At 37.3% G+C, this 16,967-nt stretch overlaps 1 long non-coding RNA gene across 2 annotated transcripts in view; it reads right to left on the bottom strand.

Annotated features, from left to right (window-relative positions):
- The window catches only part of LOC138923264 (uncharacterized), a 75,029-nt gene that overhangs the window by 12,840 nt on the left and 45,222 nt on the right, over positions 1–16,967 (bottom strand). The window contains exon 2 of one of the 2 annotated variants that reach the window (XR_011436656.1): positions 5,558–5,685. This is a non-coding gene — a long non-coding RNA (uncharacterized lncRNA). Of the gene's footprint in view, positions 1–4,972; positions 5,686–16,967 lie in introns of those variants that run through there. The other variant, XR_011436655.1, reaches the window with a different exon arrangement.

Raw genomic sequence — 16,967 nt, 5'->3', positions numbered from 1 at the left:
GTGAAACAAGGGATTTTTTCGTGACAGTGAAACTATTCTGTCTGATGCTGTAACTGTGGAGACATGACACTAGGCACCCAAATTTATTGAAATTTACAGCACAAAGAATAAACCTTAATGTATATAAAAATTTTAAAATTATTCAACATGTTGAGGAATCCTAGGGTGGAAAGCAGACTATGACAAAAGAATCTAAATTTTCACAATGTATGAAATAATTCCATCCTTCATTGAAGAGAGTAAGGAGGAAAAATGCTCACCTAAGTAATTGTAAGACTAAAGCAAAAGAAAGTGTACATAAGCACTGCACTAAAGTTGATAGCATTGTGTACCACAGAAATACGGGTTAGCAATCCTGAAACCACTATACATATGTTAGTTTACTCAAGCTTCCATAACAAAATCCTACAGACTGGGTGGCCTAAACAACAGAAAGTCATTCCTCGTGGTTTTGGAGGCTACAAGTCCAAGACCAAGGTGCTGTCAGGGTTGGTTTCTATTAAAGCCTCTCTTGGAGCCATCTCATTGTATCCTCATGTGGCTTCTTCTCTGTCTGTGTCATGGAGAAAGAGATCTCTGATGTCTCTCCCTCTTCTTATAAGGACCTATCCTATTAGATTAGGGCCCACCTGTATCACTTCTTTTAACCTGGATTATCTCCTTAAAGGCCCTATTCCCAAATACAGTCACATTGGGGGTTAGAGTTTCCACATGTGAGTTTTGGGGGGACAAAAACATTCAGTCCATAACCCATATATGGTGGAATAGAATAATTGGGTAAATGTATGACACATGGTGCAAGTAAGGTTTCTTTTATTTGGAGTGGGAGCTAGGGAAGAAAGCTAAAATGATCTATGTGGTAATGGTTTCAGAATTCATTAATATGAACTCATATGTGGGTTGATACAGATGTAGATGGTTACATATAGAAATATTTATGAATATGTGTATAGACACAGTTTAGTTAACACACACATATTTTCTTGCTCTGTCAGCTGGGAGGGCCTAGAGACAATGACACTACAGAACCATTGAGGACACCTAACACCCAGATCTTGACTTCTAATACCATTCTCCAATAAAAGGAACCAAAGCCTTGGAGAAATGCCTGATTCTAGGAGTAAGGCAGGAAACATGCAAGATGAGCCAAGAGCTCTCGCGGTGAGGAAGTACTCAAAAAACCCACAGTGATTGTCGTACGTCAAAGGAACCTAGAGGTCAACTGAAAGAGCTCCTAAGGGCCAAAGATGGAACAATTTGAACAACAAAATATAGTATTGTATTATAACCCAAAGTACAAAGTAAAGAATCATGAACACATAGTTATCCCAATGAAATACTGAAGGAATAAATAAACAAATGGGGAGAAGAGAGAAATCTCTCATGCAGACAGAATTCCAAATAATTATGTAGATCCTCCACCTTCAGGAGGGGAGCATAACTCCACACTCTGTGTGTGCTCTGCATAGTGACTTCCTTCCCAAGAGTGCAGTATGGAAAGAGGGTAAAAGAGTAACTTTACAGTGGAGAAACCTGACAAACACGACCTCAGCCAGATGATCAAGGTTAACGTTGACAGTGATAAGTCAAGCTGATGGATGTACTCTTGAGAAGATGTGATGAGGACGGCATTTTACCCCTATGGTCTTCCTCCCAAGAGCACATCGTCCCAACCTACTTATGAGAAAGATACCAGACAAATTCCAGTTGGAGGACATTTTACCAAATACCTGAGCAGCATACCTCAGAACTTTCAAGGTCATCAAAAACAAACTCTGAAATACTGTCACAGCCAACAGGAGCCTAGGAAACATGACAACTAAATGTAATGTGGTATCCTGGATGAGATCCTGGAATAGAAAAAGGATATTAGGTAGAAAACTAAGGAAACATAAAAAAAATGGACATTAGTTAAGAATAATGTATCAATGTTGGTTCACTAATTTTGACAAATGTACCATACTAATGGAAGATATTAATAATAGAGGAAACTATATGTGGGGTATACGAGAATTCTCTGTACTGTCTTTTCTGCAAATCTAAAACTATTCTAAAAATGAAGTTTATTTGAAATATATATAAATGGCTAGTCACACGCATTCTGTATAATGGATACAAATTACAATTTAAAGAAAAACTGAATAATTTCTTTGGGTACCTAAGGGTATCAGGGTTTATTTATATAAACTATGTTCTATATTTAATCCATATCTTCTACCTATTCATAAAATATGAGCATTTGTCTCATTTATTGGCTCATTCTTTGTTCAAGGATTAATTCAACAAATTTATCAGACTGACAACATGCCCAAGGTTTAGGAGGACTATACAGATTCAACTGCTCTCTTTGTTGTTAGTCTTCATCTTAAAAAATGCTCTAAGGTTTTTTAGTTGCTAGAAAATGCAAACATCATTGAAAATAATAAAAGAATAACTCTCAAAATGATCAGAAAAAGTAACATGAGTATGTCATGGGCAAGTTAAAAGCTGACTAGCTATTTTTCTTAAGGCTTCATAGGTATCCATAACCTGCTGAATTTTTAAAAATCCAGTTTTGTCCAGCAGCCTAAGCTCAGAAGATTTTTTATTTGCCGGCATGCTGAGTGGGGCACAGAATAAGAAAAGGCTGTACAGCATGCCCCGGCTGTCAAGCAAACTGCTCTGTCAGTCAGGCTGTATCATCCAGCAGATATGATGGTACTTGAAATGTCTGAGTAGATGGGCATGCTGCGAAGAGACTCTGACAGGAATCTCTAAGTGAATCATAGTGCAGATCTGTAGGATTTGGGAGTAACGATATGCAATCCTCTATTAATAATTTTTTTTTTGAGAAACAGTTTCTGGCTTACTACTGGACCCTGGTAGAGACTGAATGCTTAATCATGGGCCATTAAGTTACCACATGCCTTGAGCTCCCCATCGTTTATTGGGGCTGTCTGGCCTACGAAGCCAAAAAGTTAACTCTGAACAGTAGCATTCTATAATCAGATGAAAGTGATGTAAAAGAAGAAATTTAAGCATATCTTGAAAGCGTAAGGAGAGATGGCCAGAGATACCTGATTTACAGTTTAGCTGGATAATCAGGAACTTTGAGAGAACAAGATTGGAAAATCGGCCATAGGATATCTTGGGAACAGGTGTGTGGAGAGAATATCCCAAGTGGGCAGAGTATAGAGACATTTGTTTTCCATATGAAGGGTCACCAAAGAATGCCCTCAACAGAGGAGGACCTTAATAAGCAGGTGGATAAAACTATCCTCTTTTATGGACATTGATCCAACCACTACTTTCCTTGCCTAGTAGGCTGATAAACAAAGTGGTTATGGCAGCATCATGTAGATTATTCATGTACTTAGCAAAGTGGATTTCCACTCACTGTGAGGGTTAATTTTATGTGTCAACTTGACTATCACAGGGTGCTCAGACATTTGGCTGAATGTTATTTCTGGGTGTGTCTGTGAAGACACATCTGGATGAAATTAGCATTTGAATTGGTGAACTGAGTAAAGCAGATAGCTCTCCCTAGTATGAGTGTGCATCATTCAATTCATTCAGGGCATAAATAGAACAAAAAGGTGGAAGAAGGAAGAATTTGGCCCCTCCTACCTGATTGTACTACTTGGGACATCAACCTTCTCCTGTCCTCTTTGCTCCTGGTTCTCAGGCCATTAGACTCAGACAATTACACTATGTATTGCCCTGGATCCCTGGCTTGCAGACAGCAGATAGTAAGACTTCTCAGTCTCCGCAATTGCGTGACAAATTCCTTATAATAAATCCCTTAGTATACAGATATCCTATTAGTTCTGTTTCTCTGGAGAATTCTAACTAATACACTCACCAAGGCTCATCTAGGGACAGTGCCCAACTTGCCAACAGCAGAGACCAACAATATCCTCCAATATTGCATTCCCAGAGAGGATTAGCTGGCTACTTGGGAGCCAGCTACCAGGCTGATTACATTGGACCAATTCCATCACAGAAGAGCAGCGCTTTGTTCTCACTAGAAGGTAGACACTTACTCTGAACATAGATTTGCCTTCCTTCCTGCAGCACTTTTGCCAAAACTACCATCCATGAACTTATAAAACACCGTATTCACTTATAAACACTATACTCTTGATAGCATAGCTACTGAGCAAAGAGATAATTTTACAATAAGTGAAGTGTGGCAATGGACCCATACACGTGACATTCACTGGACTTACAATGTTTCCATCACTCTGAAAGTCTGATAGAAGAGTAGAATAGCCTTTTGAAGACTCAGTTCACAGTGCCAGCTGGGTGACAACATCTTATAGGAATGGGATAATGCCACTAAAATGTGATCTATGCTCTAAATCACTGGCCAATTCGTGGTGCTATTTTGGTGCTATTTCTCCTATTGCCAAGATCCATGGATATGGGAATCAACAGGTGGAAAGGAGAAACTACTACTTCAAAGATCTACCCATGAACAAAATATATGCTTCCCATTCTAATGATTTTGAGTTTTTCTAGATGAGAGGTCTTCATTACCAAAGAAGGAGTGATTCCATCAGGAGACACAGCAACAGTTCTGTTAAACAGAAAGTTGAAACTAGCACCTGGACACTTTGGACTCTTCATTCCAGCGAGTAAACAGGCAAAGAAGGAGGTTACTATCCTGGTCGAAGTCATTGATTTTAACTCAAGGGGAAGTTGAGTGCTACAACATAACAGGAATACTGAGGAGTATCTTCTGTAAAACATCCCCTTGATAGTACTTCCATATGCTATGATTAAAATCAATGGAAACTATAGCAATCCAATAGAGGCAAGACTGATGGCCCTGACACTTCAGCAATAAAGACTAAAGTCCCCCACCAGTAAGGAACTACAGCCAACTGAGTTTCTTGCTGAGGGCAAAATGGTTAGCGGAAAAAGAAAGTTATAAATACCAGTTATAACTACATGATCCATTACAGAAATGAGAACTGCAATAATTGTGATATTTCTTTTTTATTTTAATGTGAATATAGTTGTGTATATATTAACCAATTCTTTTTTCTTCCTCTCCTCTATTTTCCCAACATCTAATATATGTAAATAGTAGTTAGTTTAAACATAAGAAATAAAACTATTTGATATCAAATAAAGGAATAGAATTCAGAAAAGAGATGAACATAAAGGTGGATAAAAGAATTTTGCATCCTTTCTTGGGGACAAGGTTAGTGTGTTTTCAGTTATATAGGAGATAGTTGCATCATGTTACGTGAAAGCATAATTTTTCTGTTGTCTTTATTTTACAGTTAAATATGGTTAAAATAAGTGTGTATGGGTACCAATTTGACAAATGGTAGCTTTGTAATGTATCAAATTAGCTTAACTAGACCTGTATTTCTCAGAATTCCATCCGTATATGGCTCTGGGTAAGGAGTGGCCAATATTTACACAGGATTTGGAAAGTAGAAGTGAAGCCACAGTCATTTTGTTACACTCTGAAGGTTGGCCGTGAGAGGTCTGATGCTGCTACAGCTCATATACACTGTCAGTGATAGACATTGTCATGGATCGCCTTATTGGTATGGGGCAGCACCTGAATCCACAGCTACTCTTGATCCTGATAGATCTTCTGTTGCTCCAAGTCCTGCAACAAGAACATGCACAGCCCAAGGCAACAGGTGCCAGCTTCTTCTGTAGGTCATCCATGAGAACAGCACCAAGCTATGAGAGACAGACACAGGTTTCAGTTTGTTCTTATGGTCCTCTCTGGTTCCAGTTTTCCTTGCTCTTCTGCATGTACAGCTCTTCTTCCCACCTCTCAGTCTGGTTGACCCACAGTGGTTCCAAGACCAACCCAGACTCAGAGATGCCAGCATTGCATAGACTCCTCCACCAGCTCTCACCATTGCATAAGGTCTAAACCTTATAATAAGTCTCTTACCCTTTATCACTCATAGTTCTACTTCTCTGAATAAACCCTAACATTACATCTTACTCTTCAGTCTGAAAAGAGGAAGGTAATAATCAAATACCAAAAAAAATTTTAAAAATATATGTATAGAATGAATGTGAATTTAACTATTATAAAATGACATGTTCATCCTCCCTTTTTCATAGCTTAGAAATAAAATTTTAATCACTTTTTTCTTAATACGGCTCTTGTTAAAACCACATGACATGCTGGACACTTCCAGCCAAAAGGAGAGAGCAAGCTGGAACTAGTTTTAGGTGAAACTAGGACACTTTACTAGGAAAGAAGGATTGTCCCCATCCAGGAAAAGATCATCAGTCCAAATTAACCAAACATGAATCTTATCTGGAATAAGCATCTGTTGGGCTCATTGAAGGGATTGGTCCATGATTGGGCAACAAAGGTTGCTGGTAATCTGGCAACATCAATAACACATCAGCAGATGCTTTAATTGTAAATTAAGGAGGCCCATCTTGTCTAGATATGGAGAAGAATCAACCTCTTTTGTGCCTATTAGTTGCAAGACTTCAAAAATGGCCATATCTTATTTATCTTTGTATTCTAGAGCCTAGTTCTGTGCCAACAATGTAGTAGGTACTTAGTTATATTGTTGAATGAAAACAGTAAATGAATGGTCTCCACCAGCCAGGATAGGGAAGGCAGGAATTGACAATGTTAAAGGTTATTGGTATAAATACCTGCTATCAAGCAGGGTGACTTAAAATGTTTCTTTTTTCTTTTTGGTGAGGAAGATTGGCCCTGAGCTACATGTGTTGCCAATCTTCCTCTTTTTGCTTGAGGAATATTATCCCTGAGCTAACATCCATGCCAGTCTTCCTCTATTTTGTATGTGGGACTCCACCACAGCATGGCTTGATGAGCAATGTGTATGTCCATGCCCAGGATCTGAACCTGCAAACCCGGGGCCACCATAGCAGAGTGAGTGAACTTAATCACTAGGCCACCAGGCTGGCTGCAAAATGTGTTTCTTAGATAATGTAAGTGATATCATTCTCTCTCAATATATATTTTTCCATAATATAGATATTTGCATATAAATATATGGATAACTTTTATATTTATGAAACTTTTATGCTTATGAAACTTAAAGATGTCAGTAAGATCTCTTCTAGCTCTAGATATCTAGATATCTAGCTTTCTCTCCCTCTCTCTTTCTTTATACACACACATACACATTCATGTCTATCTCTATCTCTCTTTATGTATATATACATACATATAGATAGTATGACTATCTCTATATATATATATTTATGTGGACATAGATGTATATATATAGAAAGAGAGAAAGAGAAGATCTCAGAGAATAGGTGTTTAAAGCTACATAAGATCTTATTAATATTTATTAATTCAACCCTTCTATAAGATAGATGAAAGTCTTAACTTTTCACAGGAAATTGTTACCATCAAAACACAATTTAAGCCAAAAATACAAAATATAAAGATATAAAAGGAATAAAGACAATAATTATGAGGAAAATTAGATATTCAGGTAGCACTCTCTTTTTTCTTTTGGCGTGAGCACTCAGAGTCAACTTCTGGCTGCCTCACCTCCTCATCTGCAGGCCTGGTTCTGGTTAGTTTCTAAGCCAACCTCAAACTGGAAAGAGACTGCATCAGCAATAGCCACTGAAAGTGGTCTCACTCTCATAAAATGGTATCTAACATGCCTGGGGAGTTTTGTTCATATACTCGCATTCTTCCCTTCCCTCAGTCCCACTGTATCTACATGACTAGCCTTTCCCTAACCATAGCCCCATGGAGCTAGTCCAATCTTGTATATTTTGCTTTAGGCTTCCTGACTCCAGCTTACTCACTCTTGACACCCTTCCTCCCCATACCTCCAGTTGCTGACCATCTGACTTCAGATGTCCCAGGGGAGATATGGACTCCAGTGCTAGTCCCACCCTGCCAGATTAAGCCATCTCAAATATCGAGGCCTGCTGATACTGTGCAGTTTGCCTGTCCGCTTAGCATTGGTTTTCCTAATTGCACCTGTAGTGCCAGCAGCATGGCTTGGTCTGTTTCTTCTCTCTTCAATCTGATGATACACTCCCCAGCATGCATCCCATCTGAGTGTGATGTGAGGAATGACATCTACCGGATACATTTCAGGAGGTTATTAAGGAAGAAAAGTCAAAATGGATGAATGCTAAATCTGATTCACAATAGTGATTTACGTGTTTTTTTGATGGAAAGACTCCATCTCTCAAAGTGGACTTTAATTCAGATGTTGCTGCCCCACAGCCCCCAGCAACCAGTCTGGAAGAACTTGGCTTATCCTTGTACCCCTAAATTTATACTGCGCCAGAGTTTCAAAGACATATGCGAACTTAAACATCTTGATGTGTTCTCCATGAGAAACTATTCTCAAATGTCCTAATATCCTCATATAAATTCTGTCATAAGCCTAATGCAATTGGCTTTCTCATTACTATGCCTCAGGAGGAGGCAGGCTAACTTAATCTAATGTGCCCAAAAGAAGAAAAATAAGTAAGGGGGGAAAGCGGGAAAAGGGAGCACAGTAGTTCATAATCTGACAACAGAAAAAATTATCTGAAACCAGTCCTGCAATTATTGGGCGATCCCTTCCTACTAAGTCAACATCTGCCTGTTTTAGATGACTAGTAATTAAATAAGAACAAATCTCTCGCATGCCACGAGGGCACTAAAAATGATAATTAGTCCTCTCGGGGTAAGTATAATTGAAAATATTTTTTCCAAAGACCCAAAAAGTAGAATATTAAAATTTATATTTAAAAAGTGCTACTTCCAAAACACATTTAGATGAGTCAAGTAAAGTAAAATAATGATTTGCTCCATAATATCAAGAAAGGAAGAAGAAAATTGGTAGCTAAGGAAGAAAATAGCATCATGTCCTTTTCTGTCAGTAAATTGCAAATAATGAGTAATCAGTCAAAATAGAAATATCCTGGTACATTGTGTGACAAAGGCTTCCAGTATTAGAACTAATGTATTCACTAGGAAGTCATTACAGGGCTTGCTAATTGCTCTATTTGGCTCCTGAACATTTCACCTATATCCCTGATACCAGAGATAATAAGTACAGTTAATTATTTACATGTCTGTATTCCCAACCAGAAATTAACACTGACAAAGACAGAAGACACGTAATAATCATCCCCGTATGCTCAGTACTTAGTGCAGTGTCTACCAAGTAACAAGCACTCAATACATGTTGATTGACTCAGTAAAGTGCTTAGCTGATACAACGGCTGAAATGTCTCAGAATATGTAACCCCAGAAGGTTTTGAACTTGCTCAGAATCGCTGGTTCTATATTCTCCTTGAGGTGTGGACACTCCCCATCCACTTCCTTCCAAGTCATGTCTAGGCTGAAAAAACAAAGGGATGCAAAAATGAGGGCCAAGAGAATCAGAACTATAAATAACAGAAGAGGGTAATCCACATTTACAAGTATCAAAAAATCTTACCACATATAGTACAAATGGGATCAAACTGAAAGCAAGAGCCCCATCACAGCTTTGTTCTGTCATCCAGCTAAGGACATCCTGCTCTTTGTCTGCCCAGACCGTCTAACTTCCTGCATCCCTGTGTGTGCAACCCCATATTGCAATGTCAACCCGACTTGTCTTCTTGTCTCTCTCTTAGTTTTCTTCCCCTTGCCACTCTTTTATTTTAATTTGGAAATATTATAAGTTCTGAGCTGTGCCAAAACCCTCTCAGCCTCTCTCTTCAGCCTAAAATTAGGATCTGACAAGAAAATACTCCTTTAGAAAATCAGGGAGAATATAATGAGATACGTTTCTTAATCAAAATTCTTTAATATGACTAGAAAATGTAAGCATCAAGAGTACTTTCAGCAGAATAAGTTTCAAGATGGGCTTGTGGGAAAAGGTGAGAGGTGAAAGCAAAGCAGACAACTTTCCACTTAACGTTTAGAAGTTTTTATAAGCTCAGAGGAAATAATGTTAAAGATTTATAAACTTTAAAAGTATAAACTTTAGTTTAACTTTAGTTTAACAAATGCCATAGTGAATAATGACTTCCAAAGTCTCGACTTGTAAGTAAAATATACATGAAGGAACTCAGATGAGTAAAATCTATTTTTTAAAGGTTAGAATCCATTCCCTTGTCATCCTGGTAGACAGAGAATATTGATATCATTGAGACTTTGTAATTAAAAAGTACTTAAGGAAGTGACTTCTGTTCCCAGGTATGATGGAGTAACAGGGACCAGATTCATAGACCAGCCTTTAAAAACAGACAAAATTTAGGACATAGCAGTTTACAGATATTGGACAACAGGTGAAATCATGACAATGATTCCCTAAGAGTCCAACTGCTAAACCAAACTAAAAGGGTCGTTTGATAACCGCATCTTACTGCCTGGAGAGAGTCTGCAGCACCATGTGGATGAACCCAAGCAGCCGCCTAAGTTGAAGAAGCAGAAGTCAGGTTTCAAGGATGCTCTTCTCAAATTCATGAGGCAGGCTAGTAGAGAGGAGAGAGTGAGCATCAGAGATCATCAGAGGGTTTCCCTCGAGACGTTTTTACTGAGTACTGATCTTTCAGGCATGTAAAATAACTACTAGGGCTTGGGAAGAAAGCAATAGAATGGAGCAGGGAGAATGATCTGTAGAATTCCCAAAAGGATGGGAGTAGTTCATGTTCCCAACAGCCATAATGGAAAGATCTCCTGACACATAGTATTGTGTAGAACAGGAGCCAGCAAAATGAAGCCATGGGCCAAATGTGGCCTGCTACCTGTTTTTTTGTAAATCAAATGTTATTAGAACACAGCCATGCTAACTTATTTACATATTGTCTATGGCTGCCTTTGTGTTACAATGGTAGAATTAAATAGTTGAAACATACACCATTTGGTCCACAAAGTATAAAATATTTACCCTCTGGCCCTTGAGAAAAAAATATTTGCCAACTTTTGGAGTAGAGTCCTCAGAAGTGTATTGCCTCAGTAGTCAGGCCGAGTAAGATCTAAACTAAAAGCTATTCTTGATCAGCATAACAAAGCTTAAAAACAAACATCTAAGTCCCAGAACCATGTCCCAGAACATAGATCAAAAATATCCAAAGAAATAAAAGAAAATTTAGAATCCAAAGACTTAAAATTCACAATCCCTGGAATACAATTACACTTTACCAACCATGAAAACCAGCAGAAAAATACGGCGAATAACAAGGAAAAAAGTCAATCAGTGGGGACAGATCCAGAAAGAACACAAACAATAGAATTAGAGGATGTCAAAATAGCTGTTTTAAATATAACTCAATATGTTCAAGAAGGTGTAGGAAAGCATGAGCATGATAAAAAGATTAATGGAAGATTTAAAAAGACACAAATTGAACTTCTACAAATGAAAATATAAAGTCTGACATGCAAAGCACTCAAATAATAAATTAGAAATTGCAGAAGAAAAAAATTATGAACTTAGAGACAGCAAGAGAAGCTATCTAAAATGAAACACAGAGATAAAAAGACTGAAAAATAAAGAGAGAACTGTGAGCTATGGGCAATATCAAGCAGTGTAACAAATATGTAATTGGCATCCTAGAAGAAAAGGATAGAAAAAATTTTTTGAAGAAATAATTGCTGAAATTTTCCAAATTTGAAGGCAACTATAACCCCACAGAACCAAGAAGCTCAAAAAAACCCCAACCTGGGGCCAACTCAGTGGCATAGTGGTTAAGTTCACATGCTCCGCTTCAGTGGCCTGGGGTTTGCTGGTTCAGATCCCAGGCATGAACCTACACACTGCATATCAAGCCATGTGGTGGCAGGCATCCTATATATAAAGTAGAGGAAGATGGGTACCCATGTTAGCTCAGGACAGACCTTCCTCAGCAAAAAGAGGAGGATTTGTGGTAGATGTTAGCTCAGGGCTAATCTTCCTCAAAAAACAAAACCCCAAACAGAAAAAAACATGAAGAAACCACAAGAACGCACATCATAACCCAGTTGTTGCCAAACAATGATAGAGAGAAAAATCTCAAAAGCAGTGATGGAAAAAAGGCATTATATGTAAAACAACCAGGGTAAGAATGCTGGCAGACTCCTAAGCAGAAACAACACAAGCCAGAAGACAGTGAAGCAACGTGGCTAAGGTGCTAGAAAACAAATTCAACCTAGAATGCTTTATCCAGAAAAGTATTTTACTATCTTATAATATGCATGGAGAGGTATACCATTATTAAAATAAGACCATTGTAAGTTAAAGATTATATGTATTTGTAAACCCTAGACGAAAAAAAAGCAATAAGGGGAAAAAAAATAAAGTCCTGAAAAAATATTCAATTGATGCAAAAGAAAGCAGAAAAGGAAAATGAAAAAGGACTAAAGAACAGATGGGACAAATACAAATAGCAAGATGGTAGATTTAAAGCCAGCATATAAACAATCCCATTAAATGCAAATGATGTAAACATACCAATAAAAATGCAGAGTTAGACAAAGTAGATGAAAAAGGATGACAAAACTATATTCTATCTATAAGAAACTGACATTAAATATAAAGACACATACAAGTTGAAATATAAAAATGTATATCATGCATATACACACACGTGCACACACACACACGTACACACAAACAGGAGTAGCTACATTAATATCTGGAAAAGAATGTTCAGAGCAAAAAAAAAAAAAAAAATTACCAAGGACAAATATATTGTTGTGTAATGATAAAGGGACCATTCAGTTAATCAAGAAAAGATAAGTATCCTAAAAATTTTTCACTTACTGACATGGCTTCAAAATACATCAACAAAACCTGAAAGTACTAAAAGAAAGAAGTATTGTTTTAATCCACAACTACTGCTGGGGATTTCAAATTCCCTCTGTCAATAATTGATAGAAAGAAATATGGGAAAGGTCAGGAAATTTATAGAAAGCTTGAACAGTACTATGAAGCAACTTGGCTTAATTGATGTTTACGGAACATTCCGCCTTCCAAAGCCAGAAGAACGCACATTCTTTAAAAGAGCACCTGGAATATTTTCCAAGATAGACCATATTCTGGGTCATAAAGCAAGTCTTGATAAATGCAAAATTTTGTTATTATAATTTTACAAATATAATTGAACATCATAGAATTAAATTAGAATCCACAACAAAAAGAAATCTGAAAAATATTCATATATTTGGAAACTTAATGCTCTACTTCTAAATAAAACATGGGTCAAAGAAATTACCACAAGGGAAATTAGAAAATATTGTAAACTGAACAAAAAGAAACACACAACATCAAAATCTGTCAGATCAACATAAAGCAACGTTTAGAGAGAAATTTGTAAACATTAAATACTTATGTTAGAAAACTTGAATAGATTAAAACCAATGACCTAGGTTTTCATGTAATAAATTGGAATAAGAATAGCAAATTAACCCAATGCAAACAGAAGGAAGAAAATAATAAAGATTAAGCAGAAATCAATAAAATTGCAAAGGTAAAACAACAGAGAAAACTCATGAAACTAAAAGCTGAGTTTTTTCAAAGATCCAAAAAATATCAACCTCTAGTCAGATTGACCAAAAAAAAAAAGGCATGAATTACTAATATCAGAAATAAAAAAGTAACTCACTACTGATCTCACAGACGTTATAAGGATAATAAGGGCATTCTACACACAACTTTATGACCATAAACTCTCCAACTTAAACGAAATGGACCAATTCCTTGAAAGAAAAACTACCAAATCTCCTTCTAGAAGAAATAATTAAATTAAATAGTCCATAAATCTATTAAGTTAGTCTATAAACCTATTAAAACCATTGAATGCGTAGTTTACAACATTCCACAAAAGAAAACTACAGAGTCAAATATCTTCACTGACAAACTCTACCTAATCATTAAAAGAGCTATAATGCCAATTCTATACTTACATTTCTATGCCCTTTTATCTTTAGGTAAAGTAAGGACAACTTAAGTAATATATTAAGGGAGTTATTACAAATGACCAAGAGATTGCAGACATCAGCAAGATGGCAAAATAGGTGGTTCCCGACTGCAGTCCCCCACACAGGAGGAGCAACTAGCAATTAACCATAGACACAATGCCTTTGTGAGGATCCTAAAACCCAGAGGTGAGGCAGAAGAATGCCCTGGAATGCAAAACCAAGAAAACAAAATAAGAAGGGTAAGAGAAACAGTTTCACTTTGACTGCATCACCCCTCCCCCCAGGCAAGTATAGCACCACACCAACTGGGTCTCATTGGGCCTACAATTTCTCTAGTGAGAAAAGGAAAACAAAGGTGAACATCTAGCTTCTCCAGAATTCTGAGATGTTTCCCAGGAGGCCCCATTAGATATTGCATCCTGGGAGTCAGTGGGGGAATCAGCTAAAGGTGGAAAGGGCAAGGGGCTCACAGCAACCAGCACATAGACCTCTGCAGATTGTGTTCCTGCTAGCAGTAGTGCCTGAGTCGAGATCTCAACCAGCAGCTTTGCTCATCTGCAGAGCTGAGTCAGTGGACCCATCTGGCTGAAGAGCTTGATTGACAGTACAGCTTGATTTGGGTCTCCAGATGGCAGGACATCCTCACCATGGAGCCTATTCTAGAACCCCACCTGGACAGGGAAGCAAATCACTGCTTCCACCCAATGCTAAGCATATCCTCCAGCCTGCCAAATCAAGAAGCCTAGCTATGGACATCAGCAAGCTGCAGAGCACATCCTACCACCTACCAGCAAAGGGAAGCAAGTCAGCAGCCCCACACAACTGCTGAGAAAGGTTGAAAGAAAAAACCACTTCCTCAAGTGAGCAGGTACTAACAATACAAGGATCACAAAGAATTGGGTAAATGTGACACCACCAAAGGAAGCTAATAAAAGTCCAATAACAAACCCTAAAGAAATGGAGATCTATGAACTATCTAACAAAGAATTCAGAATAATCCTCTTAAAGAAATTCAGTGAACTACATTAGACACAGATTGACAATGAAACAAAATTAGGAAAACAATGCATGAAAAATGTGAGCTCAACAAAGAAATGCAAGCCATTAAAAAAACAACAACAACAAAACAGAAATCCCAGAGCTAAAGAACACAATTACAGAGCTAAAGAAGTCAATAGAAAGCTTCAACATCAGACTCAACCAAACAGAAGAAAGAATCGGTGAATTCAAAGATAAGTCATTTACAATTATCCAGTCAGAGGAGAACAAAGAAAAAGGAATGAAAAAGAGTAAAGAAAGCCCCTATAAATTATGAATACATTAAAAGAAACAATCATACATTATTGGAGTCCCAGAAGGAAAAGAGAGGGAGTAATGGAAAAAAATGCATTTAGGTATACAATGGCTGAGAACTTCCCCAAACTGGGAAAGGGTCTGGATATCCAAGATCATGACTCTCAGATGCCCAAAAAGTTTCAACCTTGAAAGATCTTCTCCACGTCACCTTATAATAAAACTGTCTAAAATCAAAGACAGAGAGAGAATTTTGAAAGCAGTAAGAGAAAAAAAGTTATCCCATTAAAATAGACTATTATAACTATAACATGTTTTATGTAGGTCTCATGACATCTCAAAGCAAAAATCCATAGTAGATTCATGAATGTAAAGAGAAAAACCTCAAACCATACCATTGGGAAAAATGATCAATTTACTAAGGAAGACAACAAGAGAGGAAGAAAGGAAGACAGAAACTACAAAACAGTCAGAAAACAATCAATAACATGGCATTATTAAGTCCTGTCGGGGGTTGGAATTGGCCACCCCAAAATGTGTCTCTTTGGCAAAAGGATTATTTTGGGCTGGTTACTTTTAAAAACTGCAGACATGAGAGAAGCCCTGAAAAGTAGAATTTAATCCTTTGTAAGAGATACTTACATTTGTAAGGGAAATCTCCATCTGTAAAGGTATCTCCCTTTCTGTACCAGGAAGAAGGGGGGATGACCTTATCTCTAGAAACTCTTATCAGTTTGGAAGGCAAGGACTTAAATCTACATAATAACCCTACTCTTATTTACTGTGCTTTTCTGCTAATCTCCCGTAAATGACTTCCCCCACCTCAACATCCTCCTTTGTTTGTAGCTGAAGATGGTGTTTAAGGTGAAAGCCTCCACCATTTTGATGAGTTGTTGCTCAGTTTGCCTGAGTCTCTTCCATGTATACATGTTGTAAAGCTTTGTTTGATTTTCTCCTGTTATTCTGTCTCGTCAAGTTAATTCACAGTTCAACCAGAAGGACCTAGAGTGGGTAGAGTGAATGTCTTCCTCCTCTACAGTCCTTACCTATCAATAATTACTTTAAATATGAATGGATTAAGTTTTCCAATCAAAAGATATAGAGTGGCTGAATGGATTTTTTAAAAAAAGACATAACTGTATGCTGCCCACAAGAGACTCACTTTGGCTTTAGGACACACATAGTCTGCATGTGTGCAAAGTGAAGGGATGGGAAAAGATATTTCATGAAAATGGAACAAAAAAAGAGAGAAGGGGTAACTATACTTATATTAAACAAATGAGATTTTAAGTCAAAAGGTCATTATGTAATGATAAAGTGGTCAATTCATGATGAAGATGTAACAAATGTAAATATATAAATATTTAGCATCAGAGCCACTAAATATATTAAGCAAATACTAACAGATTTGAAGGAAGAAATACACAACAATACAATAATAGTAGGGGACTTCAAAAGCCCCCTTTTAACAATGGATAGATTATCCAGAACATCAATGTGAAAATGTAGGACTTGACTTTAGACCAAATGGACCTAACAGACATATACAGAACATTCCATTCAATGGCAGAATACACACTCTTCTCAGGAAAGCACAGAACATTCTCCAGGACAGATCATATGTTAGGTCATGAAACAAGTCTTAATAAATTTAGGAAGACTGAAATTACACCAAGTATCTTTTTCAACCACAATGGTATGAAAGTAGAAATCAATAACAGGAGGAAAGTTGGAAAATTCACAAATATGTGGAAATTAACCATCATACTCCTGAACAACCAATGAGTCAAAAAAAAAAAAAATCAAAGGGAAAAATTTA

Source organism: Equus caballus, chromosome 2, assembly GCF_041296265.1.
Source record: "Equus caballus isolate H_3958 breed thoroughbred chromosome 2, TB-T2T, whole genome shotgun sequence".
NCBI lineage: Eukaryota > Metazoa > Chordata > Mammalia > Perissodactyla > Equidae > Equus > Equus caballus.
This window is presented reverse-complemented; position numbering and strand designations above follow the sequence as displayed.